This window comes from Hemitrygon akajei, chromosome 6, assembly GCF_048418815.1.
Source record: "Hemitrygon akajei chromosome 6, sHemAka1.3, whole genome shotgun sequence".
Classification (NCBI taxonomy): domain Eukaryota; kingdom Metazoa; phylum Chordata; class Chondrichthyes; order Myliobatiformes; family Dasyatidae; genus Hemitrygon; species Hemitrygon akajei.
In genome coordinates, this window is record NC_133129.1 from 165,759,631 (window position 1) to 165,777,428 (window position 17,798).

The window sequence follows — 17,798 nt, forward strand, 5'->3', positions numbered from 1 at the left end:
ACAACACTGTCAACCTGTGCAGCACCTTTGAGTGACCTATGGACATGGACCCCAAGATCTTTCAGATCTTCCACACTGCCAATAGTCTTACCATTAATATTATATTTTGTCTTCAAATTTGATCTACCAAAATGAACCACTTCACAATTATCTGAGTTGAAGTCCATCTGAAGTCCACTTCTCAGCCCAGTTCTGCATCCTATCGATGTCCTGTTGCAACCTCTGATAACCCTCCAGGCTATGCACAACACCCCCAACATTTGTGTCATCAGCAAACTTACTGACCCACCCTTCCACCTCTTCATCCAGGTCATTTATAAAAATCAGAAAGAGGAGAGGGCCCAGAACAGATCCCTGCAGAACACCACTGGTCACCAACCTCCATGCAGAATACAAACCATGTACAACCACCCTTTGCCTTATGTGGGCAAGCCAATTCTGGATCCACAAATAAAGTCTCCTTGGATCCGATGTCTCCATACCTTCTGAATGAGCTTTGCATGGGGAACTTTAACAAATGCCTTACTGAAACTCATATACAGTCCATCCACTGTTCTACCTTCATCAATGTGTTTTGTTACATCCTCAAGGAATTCAATCTGGCTTGTAAGGCACGGCCTGCCTTTGACGAAGCCATGCTGACTATCCCTAATAGATTGTGTCTCTCTAAATGCTCATAAATCATGCCTCTCAGAATCTTCTCCAACAACTTGCCCACCACTGAAGTCAAACTCACTGGTCTATAATTTCCTGGGTTACTTCCACTCCCTTTTGAACAAGGGAACAACATTTGCAATCCTCCAATCCTCCAGTACTTCTCCTGTCCTTATTGATGATGCAAAGGTCATCGCAAGAGACTCAGCAATCTCCTCCCTCACTTCTGTCAGTTACCTGGTAACCTAGGGTATATCTCATCTGGTCCCAGAGACTTGTGTAACTTAATGCTTTTCAAAAGCTCCAGCACATCCTCTTTCTTAATATGTTCAGGCATTTCAGTCTGCTGTAAGTAATCTCCAGAATTGCCAAAGTCTTTTTCCCCGGAGAATACTAAAACAAAGTATTTATTAAGTACCTCCACTACATCCTTCGACTCTATGCACACGTTTCCATTATCGCACTTGATTGGTCCTATTCCACTTGTTCTTCAGATACTTGTAGAATGTCTTGGGGTTTTATTTAATCCTGCTCAACAAGGTCTTCTCATGGCCTCTTCTGGCTCTCTTAATTCCATTCTTAATCTCCTTCCTAGCAACCTTGTAATTTTCTAGAGCTCGAACAGTACCTAGTTTCTTGAACCTTTTGTAAGCTTTTCCTTTCCTCTTAACTAGATTTTCTACATCCTTTGTACACCATGGTTCTTTAATCTTTTCCCTGCCTCAGTAGAACATACCTACGCAGAACTCCATGAAAATGTTCCCTGAACATTTGCTACATTTCTGTCGTGCATTTCCCTGAGAACATCTTTTCCCAATTTATGCTCCCAAGTTCGTGTCTAATAGCATTATATTTCCCCCATCCCAATTATATGTTTTCCCAAATTGTCTGCTCCTATCCCTCTCCGGCGCTATGTTGAAGGAGATAAAGTTGTGATCAGTACCTCCAAAATGCTCTCGCACTGAGAGATCTGACACCTGACCAGGTTCATTTTCCAATACCAGATCAAGTACAGCTTCTCCTGTAGTTGACTTATCTACATATTGTGTCAGGAAACCTTCCTGAACACACCTGACAAACTCCACCCCATCTAAACTCCTTGCGCTAAGGAGATGCCAATCAATATTAGGAAAGTAAAAATCTCCCATTTTAACCACCCTATTATTATTGCATCATTCCAGAATCTGCCTCCCTATCTGTTCCTTGTTACTATTGGGGGGGGGGGGTCTATAAGAAACACCCAGTAGAGTTATTTCCCCTTATCTGTTTCTGACTTCTACCTACACTGACTCAGTAGACCATCCCGCCATGATGTCCTACTCTTATGCTGCGGTGACACTATCGCTATTTAGCAAAGCCACGCCCCCACCTCTTTTGCCTCCCTCTGTGTTCTTTTTGAAGCATCTAAAGCCTGAAAAAGAAAGCTTAAATTTCTTATAATCTCAATGTGCTCTCTTCAGTCTTACATTTCTTTCTTTGGCCAGAACTATGAGGTTTAAATATTTCTCCTTGAAATGTACTCAGCCGGATGTGTACCCTGTAGCTTTTGGCTTTCTCTTCATCGTTTGCCTGCGTGAAAGGCAACTGGAAAGGAAATTGAGGTGAAAACCCATGGTGCTGTGTAGGACAGCAATCCAAGTGAATATGATAGACTTCACCAAGACTTGGCAGTTCAAACCGGATCATCTGTGGTGCAATATGAACCATAAGTAGCAACAGAAATACATATTATCATCACCAGTAACCTCATCCGTAGCATAATCTTCATTCTTCCATTACAATCATATCAATGGATTAATCCTGACTCAGCTATGAATACCAGTGTATCTAAAATCTGAAGAGGCAAAGCTGCATGCAATACACAGAGCTAAGTGGTCCTATAACCAAAATACCTTATCAAAGTTCTGCCCTGAACAGTAGTGGATATTTAAACAACTTACAGAAGGAAGAGCCTCCAAGAATAACACCATCCTCAAAGGTGCTAGGTCCCAGCGCCTGAATCCATATGACTGCTAAAGACAAGGCTAAAACATTGACAGCTACATTTGGTCAGAAGTAGTGAATGGGTGATTCACATATGCTTCAACCTGAAAGTTACACAAGCCATCTCCAGCAAACTCTATTCACTCAACATATCATCCAGCAAAGGACGAGAACACTGGTTTTAGCAAAGGCTATTGGACTAGACCACATCCACCATAGTATTGACAGTTAGTGCAACAGAGCAAGATGCTCAGTCCTGAACAATGGTCTCAGCACGAAATGTTGATTGTTTATTAATTTCCATGGATGCCACCTGACCTGTTGAGCTCCTTCAGCATTTTGCGTGAGTTGCTTTGGATTTCCAGCATTTGCAGAATTTCTTGTGTTTAAGATGTTCTAGCAATTATAATAGTGGCATTGATCCAATAATATGAATATCTATATTCTTTCAAAGAGTGTGCAAGTCACCAGAAAGGCTGATATTTGTCGCCCGTACCAAAATGTCTGTGAACGGAGGAGACAGTTAACACTCCATCACAGGGGGGAGAAGAAAGCCACAGGCATGATAAACTAAACCTGTTGAGGCAAGAAGATACATTTTCTTCCCTGAAAAAGAGAAGTGAACTAGATTGGCTTTTCAACAATCCAGTAATTTCAATGGGTATTGTTATTAAGACTAGCTCTCACCCTAATCCTGGTCTACTTGATCAATTAAAATTACATTCCACATCCACCATGGTCAGATTCAAACTCATGTTTCTAAAGAACAGATGCAGACCTTTGGTTTCTGATTTAATAGCAAGTATGTGATGACACCCCAAATGGATTGAGAAGATCTCATATTCTCAGTATCATTTATTTGTTTGTTCGTTTGATCGATTATTTATTTGCACAGTTTGTCTTCTTTTTCAAATTGTTTTTTGTCTGTGTTTGTGTGCAGTTTTTCATTGATTCTCCAGCATTTCTCTGTTTAACTGTGAACGCCTGTAAGAAACTGAATCCCAAGGTAGTATGTGGTGGCATATACGTACTCTGAAAAAAATTGTACTACTTTGAACTTTGAAATTTGAAAGTAGATTAGGTTTACAAAAACCAATTCACAACTGCAGCTCCTATAACACCCAAGAATCTGAACTTCATCCAAGACAAAGGAGCCTACTTAACTACCATAAACATTCACATCCTCCCCACCTACACTGTGAGTGCAGTGAGTGCCATTCATCAAAGTACTAACTTGCCCTTATGATTCTGAAGATACCTACGAAACCCATGGCTCCCACAATCAAGCAAAGCATGGAAGCAGCGCCTGCAGGTTTCAAAATATCCTGACTTGGCAACATATCCACAGTCCTTTGTTATCAATGGGTGTAAATCCTGGCTCTCTCTACCTGAAACGAGTGTGAACCAGAATCAGATTCATTATCCCTCATATACATCATGATTTTTTTCTGTTGTGTGGCAGCAGTACCGTACAAAACATTAAAAAAAAGTATAAGTCATAATACAAAATAAATAAATAAATAAATAAAGAGTGTGAAAGAAGAACATTGAGGTAGGCAACACGTACAGCATCTGCAGTGTACTTTGGGTTTAAGAACATTGAGGTGTTGTTCAGAAATCTGATGGTAGAGGGGAAGAAGTTGTTCCTAAAATGTTGAGTGTGGTTCTTGAGGCTGCTTTACCTCCTTCCTGATGGCAGTGAGAAGAGGGAATGCCCTGGGAGGTGAAAGTGCTTAATGATAGGTGAAGTCTTCTTGAGGCACCTCATTTTGAAGATGTCCTCGATAGTGTGGAGGCTTGCTGAATCTGCAGCCTGCTACAGCCTCTTTCGATCCTGCACATCGGAGCCTTCAAGAGAAAGTTAGCAGTGGTTCAGGAAGGTGACCCACTGTCAGTTTCTTACGGGTAGCAAACGCTGTCATTGTCAGCAACGTCTACAATGCCAAAAAAACAAATTACACTTTTAAAAATTTAATCACGCAAAAGGGAAACTCCAAGAGCAAGAGAGCAGAGGGAGCTGAGAGGAAGTCATGGGCTGAGTATAACATCGAAAGGAGTTGTACAAGTAAATAGGATCAAATCCTTGTTTCCCTCACTTCTTTGCATTAAAATTCAATGTTCAAAGTTTGAAGTAATTTATTATCGGAGTTCATTTATGTCACCATATACAACCCAGAGTATTATGTAAATCCAATAACCATAATAAAACCAATGGAAGACCGCACCAATTGGATGTACAAACGATGTGGACAAAACTACAAACTGCACAAATAAAAAAGAAAGATAAAATAATAATAATAATAAATAAATAATCAATAAATATTGAGAACATGAGATGAATAGTCATTGAAAGTGTGTTCTGTGATGGGGCAAATGAAGTTATCCCCTTTGGTTCAAGAACCTGATGGTTGATGGGTAATAACTGACTCTGAATCTGGTGGTGTGAGTCCTAAGGCTCCTGTAACTTCTTCCAGATAGCAGCTATGAGGGAAGACAGCATGACTTGGGTGGTGGGTTCCCCTGATGATGGATGCTGCTTTGTTACGAGAATGCTCTGTGTAGATGTGCTCAGTTGTGTTTTCTGAGCGGAACATTGTTCCTTAGAATATCATTCAAAGAGGTGAGTCTCATATTTGGTAGGGTTAGAGTCACAGAAAAATACAGCCTGAAGACAGTCCATTAAGCCCATTGAGTGAGCACTGACCATCAAATGCCTATTTGCCCCAATCCTACACAAATCCCATTTTATGCTTCCACAGCTAAAACAACTCTCCCCAGCTTCTGTCACTCATCTCCTCACAGGGACTATTTTCCTGTAAAAAAAAATTAACCTACCAACCCTCACGTCTTTGGGATGTGGGGGAAACTGAAATACCAGAGGAAATCCACGTGGTCACAAGTAGAACATGCAAACACCACACAGACAGCACCAGAGTGCAGGATTGAACTCAGGTTACTGAAGATCCAAAGCTACAAACTCTATTATCTGCTTCCCTTTGCCATTCCCAAGCTGATTTTTTAAACAGTGTAGCTCTGCACAGAGGCCTATTTAATATGTTTTTTCATACAAAAGGTTTCATGATGCAGATGATCTAAGCCTTATCCAGTTATTTCAATGCTAAAGAGCACAGCACACTTTATCTAACATCAGATTTCTGTTTTGGGTGCACATGGCATTCATGTTTCATTCTTATTACTGGAATGCAATGCCAGCTGGTCATGCTAAGCCATGCCAGTCATTGCCAGTGGTCCAAGAATAAATCTCAACACCCTTAGGGAAATAACTAATGTAAAAGAGCTGGAGAACCCAGCTTTTCATTGTTGAGCCAAGAGAAAGGACACATTTCCTTTGCTCACTAATATTGTAAGCTGGCTGTGCTTAGTTAATTTGTTCAGTGCTTTTGGGATGGTCCAATGACCATTTAAACTATCCAACTAATCGATTCATTGGTGAATAAGGTCTTTGTGTTGCTGGCTTGTGGTGTCGTGACATCGGCACCAGACTTCGAGCCGAGTGGTCCTAGGTTCAAATCCGGCCAGGTCCTTGCATGCTTTCCATCTGAGCTGGGTTGAGTATTGTGGTAAACTATGTGTATACCTGTCTGGACACGCCCCTCTGCTGACTGCTCCCGTGGCTCCTCCCACAGACCCCTGTATAAAGGCGATTGGAGGCACTGCTCCTCCCTCAGTCTCCGAGATGTCGTGGTCATGTTTGCAGCTAATAAAAGCCTATCTTTTGCCTCCCGTCTCCGAGAGTTATTGATGGTGCATCAAGTGTTGAGCTAGCAACTCAGCATCGTAAAAGTTAGACAAAAATGCTACCGAAGCAGTAAGGTCACTGCCTGATGCGTCACAAGGTGAGGAAAGGAGCAATAACAACGTGTCTTTGTGAGCCCCTGCACTGTTACCTCCCATAGTTCATTGAATATTCTTGTAAGACATTTGAAAAATAGCTAACCAAACATTGTAAATACATTTTTTGAAACAGAGTTTTTTAAACAGACTTCATTTCTCCAGTCCTGCTGAAGAGTCTCGGCCTGAAACGTTGACTGTACTCTTTTCCATAGGTGCTGCCTGGGCTGCTGAATTCCTCCAGCATTTTGTGTGTGTTGCTCAGATTTCCAGCGTCTGCCGATTTTCTCTTGTTAGAGAGTGGTAGGTGCTTGGAATGCACTGCAGGGATGGGAGTCAAGGGGTGTGTGGTGTTAGTAGAAACTAAGAAATTAGGCACATTTAGACAGACTCTTAGACAGGCATAAGGATGAAAGAGAAATGGAGGGTTATGGGCTATGTAGGAAGGAGGGGTTAGATTGATTGTGGTTATGTCAAAAAAATCAGCACAACATAGTAGGCCAAAGGAACTGTTCCGTGCTGTACTGTTGTATATTCTAATCATGTACAGTGTTTCTAGAGGTCACGTGACACTGAATTACACAGGACGGAAATAGGCCCTTCAGCCCAACTTATCCATGCTGACAAAGATGTCTGTCTGAGCTAGTTCTATTAGCCTGTATTTGGTCCATATCCCTCTAAAACAGTGATTACCAAGGGGGGGGGCAGTTATGTGTCCTAAGAGGGCATTGGGGGAAATAGAAGTCATGAGGGGGCATTCAAGAGTTTTTGGGGGGTGCGCGATAAGCAGCGCCCTAACTTGAGGCACGAAACCTGACCAACCATTAGTAGAGCAGGCACTACCAAAAGAAAAGGATGAGACACTGGAACACAGGAAGATGCACAACTCTGCTGGTGGTTGTTGTCACAATGCATCTGAAACTCGGCAATCTCATCCAAACTTACCGACCAAACAGACATTATTGGGGATGTACAAATTAGCAACGAGGGTTCCCGACAGTTCCCTTTGACTCACGGCACGGAATGAATTCTTGGAATATTAACAGCTGGTCAGTCAAGTACACCCTCTCAACTTCCTCCACAGATCTATGGAAAAGAGGTCACACAACGATACAGCACGGCCTGGAACCAAACAGTAAACAGAGCCAATCAATGAACCTGCCAGCCCTGAGGTTTCCTCTTGAGGTGTTCAAAGCAACCACGGCCGCACATGTGAGGTCAAGAACCATCTTTGGGGATTATGAGATCTTACCCGATTCTTTAATTGTGCTAACTGGAATAGCATAAAGGTAGCTTGCCAAGCACCAGCTCTATCCCAACTAACATTTAGATTCCAATCTGAGTGCATGTCAATGTAAGTTTCGTTGTTGTGATTATCTTCATCTTCACCACCCTGTTCTTTTGCATGCAGCTACCATTGTTCCATCCATGTCAACTCGCTGCTGTGGTCAACATCCAGCAAGCATTCCCAGTTTGTGTTAATTTTTAATTTTATTTCATTTTAATTTTAATTTTCATTTAGCCCCGTTAATGATGGATAAATATGTACGGGGCAATCTCTGTGACTCTGAAGGTGGTGAAGCCTTCAATTCTAATCCTGCTAAGAAACAGAAATTATAGAAAGTGCATCAATGCAATATTACATACCTGGAGTATGGTTTTATTCCATTCCATTCAGTGAATACCCATGTTTCTTGCTGTACTTTCTAATGAAGCCATGAAACCACCAAGATTGCAGGAACACTTCCGTAAAAGTCACCCTGAAAAGGCTACTTATCGTATTACTCAGTTCCAGTAGATGAAAGAAGCACGCACAAGTCATTTCACAATAAAGCTAAAAATGACCTTGATAGTGGTCTCATTGCTTCTATAACATTTCCAAAATGATAGCAAAAAGCGGAAAATCTCATACAATTGGTGAAAGATGAATAATGCCTGCTGTATCAGAAGTGCTCACCACTGTTCTCAAAATGGACACCAGTACTTGAAAATCAATTCCTCTGAGTAATAACTCTGTAACTCATTATATTGATGAAATGAGTGAAGACGTTGATTATAAACTATGCACCGAGCTACAAAAACAGAATTTGGGATACAATTGGATGAATCAATTGTGCAAGACAATGAGGCATTGATAATAGCATACAGTTTATCAAAAATGGAAAAGTTTTTGATTTTCTTTTGTAAAAGTTAAAAACAAATATCAACAGAATATCAATCTACATTGAGCTCAAAATGTATATTGAGGATAAAAGTATTCCAATTAGGAACATGATCTCTTGTGCAACAGATGGAGTGCCTTATATGACAGGTCACCATGCTGATATAGTGGCATTTTTGAAAAAAGAAATTCCAATCCATTGTCAACATTTCACAGGTAAAAACTTCAACCAGTGACTTTTTCAAACATGACTCTTGTAATATCTGCTATCAACAAAATTAAATCTCATCCATTAAATAGCAGAATATTTCACCGGTTATACCAAGGTAATGATGAAGAGTTTGAACACTTGCTTCTTCACACTGAAGTACATTGGCTATCAAAAGTCTGCTGCTTAAAACATCTCTTTGATCTTTTTGACACTGTGGTTGAATTTTTGCTCAAAGTCGACAAAAGTGCAGGAAAGAAGACTGAACTTTTACATGGAGATGTGGCATACCAAGCCGATCTGTATGACAAAATGAACATTTTAGACTACAAGTTGAGAATTTCAATTTAATCCACGCAAAAAGTGCAGTATCCAGTTTTATTGGAAAATTGGAAATAGATAAGTAAAATATTGGGAGAAGAATGTTCTCACAATTTCCCTGCATGGTAAGTATGACACTCACTTTCACAGACGGTGATTTGCAAGTGTACTGCTTACAATTGTAAGCACAAAATTGATTCAAGGATTTGAAAGATTTGCAAATTCCAGACTGGGTAATTAACCCATTTTTCTTTTGCAAGGTAGTAGAACACAAGAGAGCTTTCAAGAAGAAATTATCAAAATTCAGAATGATGAAGAAGGAAAAATGCTCTTCAAAAACATTGGCTTTTGTGGTATGTGGCTATACAGTCATACAAAGTTTCCTGGTCTTTGGAGAAGTACCAAACAGTTCTTCATTGCATGTCCATCCTCCTACCTTTTTGAAAGCGGCTTCAATGAAGAGAACCACATACTCTCAAAAAACAGAAAGAAAGCGCTTGAACATTGTTAGACATGGAGATTTAGGACTTTCGTTGTCACAACTTGAAACAGATATTTCAACTCTTGCTAAAAACCATCAAGCTCAAGGATCACATTGATATCAAAGCTGCTGTACAGTGCACAGGTATTATGTAAGCTAGTTCTAAAGACAAATAAAAATTTAAAGCAGAATAATTTTTCTCATATTAGCATGTAGTAGACACACTTTTACACTATTGATGATTCTGGAGTTGCATTGAGTTCAGAGTGGGTAAGCTCAACTTTACCCAGAAGCATATTTTAAAATGAGTTGTGTTTCATTACAATCCTGCAGTTTCTTAGTCAGCATTACTGATAACTGAGACAGATTTACTTAGAGACTCAGAATTATATTTCCCAGCTGCCATGGTGAGATTTGAACTCTTGGGGCTTGTGAGGAGGAAATACAGTCTTCAATTATCTGATTGTTTTATTGATTGTGATTCCAACATAAATGCCCACCTGTGATTCCAAAGTAGTTTGCTGGAACTTTGTGGGTTGCCTAAATCAAATATGCACAAATCACAGCAGCTTCAATCTCATCCGAAAATTCATAAAAAAACAGAGCCTACGTTTCTGTAGCCTATGTACAGAAAAGTGTACACTTAATAATTCTCCTATCATCCTACTTTGGAATGGATTATTCCCCCTTTGACGTCCAAAGAAATTCATCATCTGCCACTTTGACCTTTGTGTCTTTAGGGAATGACATTCCAGCTTGACACATTACAGATCTCAGGACATAACACTGCTTCAACAATTTCAGAGAAGCTGCCTTTTCAGTCAATATCAAAACTGACCTGCAGAGTATTTTCAGCAATTTATTGCAGAAATCCAGCATTTGCTCTATTTTATTTCTATAATTTGCATATTTTTCTCTCTTCTTTAGTTTTCAACTGCTTCCCCCCTTTCCACGGCTAACATTCAGAAAATGAGGGATTAACCATCCTTTATTAACTGATCATGTTTAAGATGGCACTGGTGAAGCCTAGCAGTGACAAACAAAACAAAGAATACAACTAAATACTTTATTAATAACATTTTTTCTTGTACAATATTTGGCAAACAATTAGAGGCTTGAGAAGGCAAGGTTGGGTTGAAGGTCGAAGCATGCGGATTCGTGTTGAAGTTGAGGTATGTTCATAGAAAAGTTGGGTTTTGATGATAAATGCACTTTGAACTTTGAACTTCAATCTCTCAGTTGGAGCCACTGTTAGGGATTCAGCAGTAATGAAATTATGTGAATATAGCAAATACTAATTCAAACAATAATCATTCTTCAGTTTGTAATGTAAATTGCAAGCAGCAATCAGCTTGAAGATAAAAGAACTACTTTGTAAGCAAAACAATACTGTCCTTAGAGCACAAGAAATTGTGTGTGTGCTGAGTAAAACACACAAGATGCTGGAGGAGCTCAGCAGGTCAAAACAGCAACTGTAGAGAGGAATAGAGTCGATGTTTCAGGCTGAATCCTGATGAAGGGTCTCAGCCTGAAACATCAACTCTTAATTGCTTTCCATAGATGCTGCCTAACGTGCTGAGCTCCTCCAGCATTTTGTGTATGTTACTCTGTCCGCAAAGCATAAGTTGCTGACACACAGGAGCAAGCTGGTTGCTCATGAAATATGATTTACCAAGTGAAGTGGCCAGGAGATATTGTCGTATGCATCAGTGAAACATAAAACAATGTGATTATATAAATTGACCTACATCAAGTTGAGCCAACATGGGCTAAGTTATTTTTCACCATTGTGACTGAATTCAAGGAAGCTTGTATTCAAGCGACTGATATTGTCACCTGGTACATGAAACAGGGTCACAGGCACATTTGCTCTATCAATAGTTGGGATATTTGTGTACTCGGAGAGTCAGCACACACAGCAGTAATTTTGGTTGTCTGGGATCCTTGTCTTAGACAATCCTTGTGAATTATTGCCAAGGAAAAGGTGTTTGAGCATTCATAACTGTCTCCCATTGTGGGTATTTAACTCAGTGAAGCCTTGTCAGATTCAGAATATTAAGGTAAACACCATCATAATGGATATTATTCAGATTAATTGCTTAGGGGAAGAAACTTTTAAGATAGCACAAATTTTTAGTTAAATCGTACTATAACACTATTTTTTTTTGTTTTAATAGCCCTATAGCCCTATAGTGCTATTTAGCACTATAGTCTCTCCATTGACATAGATCAGTCACAACTTCACTGCTCATGTCATTGATATTGAATATTGAAGTGAAACTCATTCAATTTCACCTGCCCCATGACTAAAATGTTCCCACATCCTATGGAATCACTTTCAAGGACATTTCATCTCATGTTTCAATATTTATTGTTTAATTATTATTATTATTATTATTGTTGTTGTTGTTGTTGTCGTTGTCTTTTACACACTGGTTGTAGGCCCAGCTCATTCATTGATTTTATTATGGTTATTGGATTTATTGAGTATGCCTGTTAGAAAATGAAACTCAGGGTTGTATATGGTGACATATATGTACTTTTAGTTCATACACATCATGCATACCTGCCCAATAGGGAATCAGAAAAAAACCAAGTGCAGTGTTATTGACAATCAGAATGTCATCTTCTTGAATCTTTCATTAGAGGATTTTTAGAAAGTAGACACTATATGAGGATATTGTAGAACAGAGAGACAAGAGATTCTGCAGGGCCTCTATCATCAAGGACCCCCAGCCATTGAGGCCATGCTCTCTTCTCACTGCTCCCATTAGGAAGGAGGTACGGGCACCTCAGGACCACACCTCCAGGTTCATGAACTGTTATTATCCCTCAACCATCAGGCCCTTAAACCAGAGGGGATAGCTTCACTCAACACCACTCACCCCAACACTGAACTGTTCCCACAAGCTATGGACTCACTTTCCAGGACTCTTCATCTAATGTTCTCAATATTTATTGGTTATATATTATTGTTATTTTTGTTTGTTTTTTTATTCTTCTAGTAGAGTCTGTTGTCCTTTGCATATTGATTGTTTGCCCTGTCTTGTTGTGTACAGTTTTTCATTTATCGTATTGTGTTTCTGTGAATGCCCACAAGAAAATGTATACGATAACTTATATAAACTTTGATAATAAATTTACTATGAACTTTGAACTTTGAGATGCTGGACATCCAGAGTAACACACACAAAATGCCAGATGAACTCAGCAGGTCACAGCAGCATCTATGGAAATGAACAAAACAATCAACGTTTTGGTGCAAAACCGTTGATATCCTCATTGAGTTCTGAGTTCCTCCATCATTTTATGTGGATCAGCACTGTCTCCAAATAATTGAGCCCAAACTTTTTATAATATGTTTAATTTTTTTGGATCAATAAATACTATAATATCAAGTTAAGTCAAGTTTATTGTCCTTTAAATATATACATGTATATAACATATATAATCATACAATATATATAGAAATGAGATGTCTCCCTAAAACAGAATGTATGGCATAGTAGTAAACATAACACTCAATAACTTATGAAGGTAAAGATAAAATCTATAGATGAATCACACTTAAATAACAAACTGAAGTGTATAAATTAAATATTGTAAGGTACCAGTGACACTTCGAATGTGATGGGGCAGGAAGCTCAGAAGTCTAATGGCCTGAGGGAAGAAACTGTTTCCAATTCTGACCGTTTTGTTTTTATGCATTGTAGTCACCTGCTTGATGGTAAAAAGTCAAAGAGGATGCTGGATGGATGGGTGGGATCCTTAATAACACTAAGGGCCCTGCGTATGCAGTGCTTCTGATAAATGTCACCCGATGGATGGTAGGGAGACCCCTATGATCCTCTGAAATGTTTTCACAGTCCTTTGTAGCGACCTCCAGTCTGATGCTGGGTTTTCCCTTACCAGATAGAGATGTAACTTGTCAGGATGCTCTCAATGATGCTCCTGTAAAATGTAGTTAAGATCGGAGGAGGGGTAAAGGCCTTGCTTGCCTCAATCTCCTTAGGAAGTGGAGGCACTGCTGTGCCTTCTTGTTCAGGAGGTGATATTAAGTGACCAAGTGAGGTCATCCATGATGTGAACTCCCAAGAACTTGGTGCGCTTAACTCTCTCTATGGAGGAACCATGTATTCGCAGAGGAGGTTGGTTTATCTGGACTTCCTGAAGCCCACAACGATTTTCTTGGTCTTCTCCATGTTCAGGCATACGTAGTTCTTCTCACCCCAATCCACCAGCCACTCCATTTTGTGTTTATGAGGTGTTATCTGTTATCTGCAAAATTGATTGCATGTTGGAGTTGCATCCTGCAACACAGTCATGTGTCAGCCGTGTGAACAGGAGTGGGCTGAGCATACAGCCCTGGGGAGTGTCAGTGTCTAAAAACATTGCTGCCCACACCGACTGACTGTGGCCTTTCTGTTAATAAGTCAAGTATCTAGTTGCAGAGGGATATAATTAAAATATATCCCTCTGCAGTATAATTACAATTACAAAGATATGTAATATAATTAAAATATACAATAATTGATAAGATATGGTTAAAAACATCTAGTTTCAAGTTAATGGAAATATTTGTAATTGGACTCTAGTGTCAGTATAAAAATGATTATTTTACCACCAATAAATAAGAAAATGAAACAATAATTTCCAAACGAGGTTATTCAAACAAAATAACATTTTATGTACGTCTTATGTATATCTTTGGTTTGACAATTATTTTCCTACCTTTTCCTCTAATTTTCTCTCTGATCCTCTGCGTCAAGAAATGTTGTAAAGTAGGTGGCAGCAATAAAGTACCAATAATTTACCTATGCAGCAAGAGTCATCTAACATCAGTACTTGCACCAGGAGAAAAGGCTATTTGGTTAATGATGAGTAATAATGAATTATGATGATTTTTTTTTCAACATTAAATCTCAGTAGTCCATGTGGTTCAATGCACCCAATATATCCAGTTAAACATTTAACACTGATGGAGAGAAACTGTGATTTATCATGATTCTACAAATACCTTTTGTCTTACTACAATCATCGAAGCTTAACTAATTGTTTTATTTCTAGCAACAACTTTCTAACGTCACAGCATGGCAATGCTTATGTATTCTTGTCACCCTAATGTCCATCTTTGATTTGACTCTGCTTGGAATGCATTCTCAATAACATCTTGATGTCAAGTAAATATTTTCTATCTGAATAAATACTACTAAATAAATAGTTTTCCATAGTCACATGATTGATAACTGATGTCTTCTAGAAATTATTAATACTTAGATTTTCTTGGAAGTCAGTTATATATGGTTAAAGTATTTTAAAGCTTCAGCGGATAAGAACTAACCTCGGTTAAAATGGAAACTGTCTTGCTGAAGGTAAAAATATGATTTGTAGATGCAAATTGAAAATGATCCTCATTCAGTTGGTGAGATTACATTTCATGCTCACTGCATTGGCCTACAACACTCCTTGCTCCAGCTGTTACTTTCAATGCATCACAGATGCCTCGTTTGTCTGTCACAAAAGAGCACATAAGGCATCAGGTTTTGATATGATCAGCATACTGCACCAATGCATAGACAGATTTGCTAATTGATTTTAATGGCTTACAGCTTTTGATGGACCATGGCATAGTTGTGGGAGTAACAGAGCTAGAAGGTCTATTGGCACTTGCTGGAACAAGCGGGGTCTTCACACATGGATTGCTAAAAGTTAACATGCAAGCAAACAACAAATGCATCCTGTAGCTAATAAAGTGACAACTGAATGTAAGGTCAATAGGTTTAATAGGTTCAATAGGTCCTTTAATGTCAGAGAAATGTATACAATATACATACTGAAATTACTTTTCTTCACAAACATCCACAAAAACAGAGGAGTACCCCAGAGAATGTATGACAGTTAAACATTAGAAACCCAACATCCCCCCAGCTCCCCCCTCCCATGCACAAGCAGCGGCAAAGCAACGACCCCCACCCCCACCAGCAAAAGCATCAGTGCCCTCCATCAAGCACTCAAGTGTGCAGGAAATCATCAGTAAAGACACAGACTTGCAGTACCCCAAAGACTACTCGTTCACCCGGTAATTCAACATACCACAGGACCTCTATCCCTAATAAGGGAAAAAGAGCTGTCTCACGAGGGGAGACATAACAAACAACTCACTGGTTGATCATGTTAACAGTCTTTTGCATCACTTTTTATGAGCTCTGTGCTGAGAGTATTGTCACCAGAAAGGCTCAGGTCTCTGGACACACAGCTCCCGATGTTCCGTGTTTTCCCATGGTGCGTAAGTAAGGGGCACCGGACTTGAATCAACCTGCCTCCAGAGCCATGAGAATCCAGCACCCTGAATGTGCACTAGTCTTCCAAACTTTTGGCATATTAGAAAGTGGCCGGTCTGAGAGCTGGTCCCATTCCCGCAAAGAACCAAAGTCAGAGTGTAGATCCAGGTCAGCGTCTTCAAAAGAACCTTGAAAAGGGGAAAAAAAGATATCAAAGATAGAAATAGAGCTGTTTTCAAAGATGCAAGCAAAGGAGTGATCATTTAGCACCATGGTCAAGTTGATGGTCGTCCTTTGCTGTGGCCGTTCCAATTCAACATTCAATGTGTTTTGTGTTTAAAGATGTACTTCTACACACCACTATTGTAACATGTGGTTATTTGAGTTACTGTCACCTTCCTGTCAGCTTAAACAAGTCTGGTCATTCTCTTCTGACCTTGCTCATTAACAAGGCGTTTCGCCCCCAGAACTGCCACTCAGTGGATGTCTTGTCACTTTTTGAACAATTCTCTGTAAACTCTGGAGACTGTTGTGCATTAAAATAGTTCAGGAGATCAGCAGTTTCTGAAATATTCATATCTCCCCCATCCCCCCTCCCCCGTCCTACAATCAACCATACTAGAGTCAAAATCACTTATATCCCATTTCTTCCCCATTCTGATGTTTGGTCTGAACAACAACTGAACCTCTTGATCACATCTGCATAAAGGGACTTGGGAATGCTCATAGATCTCAGTTGGAGTATTGTGAGCGGTTTAGCAGTTCTTATCTAAGAAAGGATGTGCTGGCAATGGAGGGGGTTCAGAGGAGGTTCACAAGGATGATTCCGGGTACGAAAGGGTTATCATTTGAGGAGCGTTTGATAGCTGTGGGCCTGTGTTCACTGGAATTTAGAAGAAAGAAGGGGAATCTCATTGAAACCTATTGAATTTTAAAAGGCATAGATGGAGTACATGTGGAGGGGATGTTTCCTGGAGTAGGAGAGTCTAGGACCATAGGGCACAGCCTCAGATTAGAGGAAGGTCAATTTAGAATGGAGTTCAGGAGGAATTTCTTTAGCCAGAGGGTGGTGAATCTGTGGAATTTGTTGCCACAGGTGGCTGTGGCATCCAGGTCATTGAGTGTATTTATGTCACCAGGTTCAGATATGACCCAAGTGCAGAGTGAGAGACACTGAAGCAGGTTGATAGTTCACAGACTTTCATGAGAACAGTGTTAAAGGGAAAAGAAAACAATAAACACTGGGCCAAACTAAAAGTCTCAAATGGAAAATGAAGTCTACACTGCAGCTGAAAAGAACACTAAACATAAAACGAATACCGCTAGCCTTCAGAGTCCGTTGACTCGACAGTCCAGTTTCTCAGGGAAGGCAGAATGCAAGCAGGCAGCAAAGCGTTGCTGTGTCCGAGTCTCAACAGATGCTACGATGGAATGAATGGAGTTAAATACTATCACAATGAAATAATAATTAGCTGACACATGCATATTCACAAGCACAATTGCCGAATCTGCTGTGCTGGCGAATCCGTGGTTGTGACAATTTAAGGCAAAGATTGATAGGTTCTTGATTAGTCAGAGTGGGAAAGGTTACAGAGAGAAGGCAGGGGAATGGAGCTGAGAGGGAAATTGGATCAGCCAAGATGGAATGGCAGAGCATACTCGGTTGGCCAAATAGCCTAATTCTTCTCCCATCTCTTATTGTCTTGTGGTCTTATGATACAAAGATAATGATGGCTTATTTTAGTTATGCTATGACCTCGTGAGACAGATCTATACTGTGCACAGGTCTGGTCTCCCCTTATAAGGAAGAGGCTGAGGTGGCAACTGATAGAGGTATACAAAGGTAAAGATGCACAG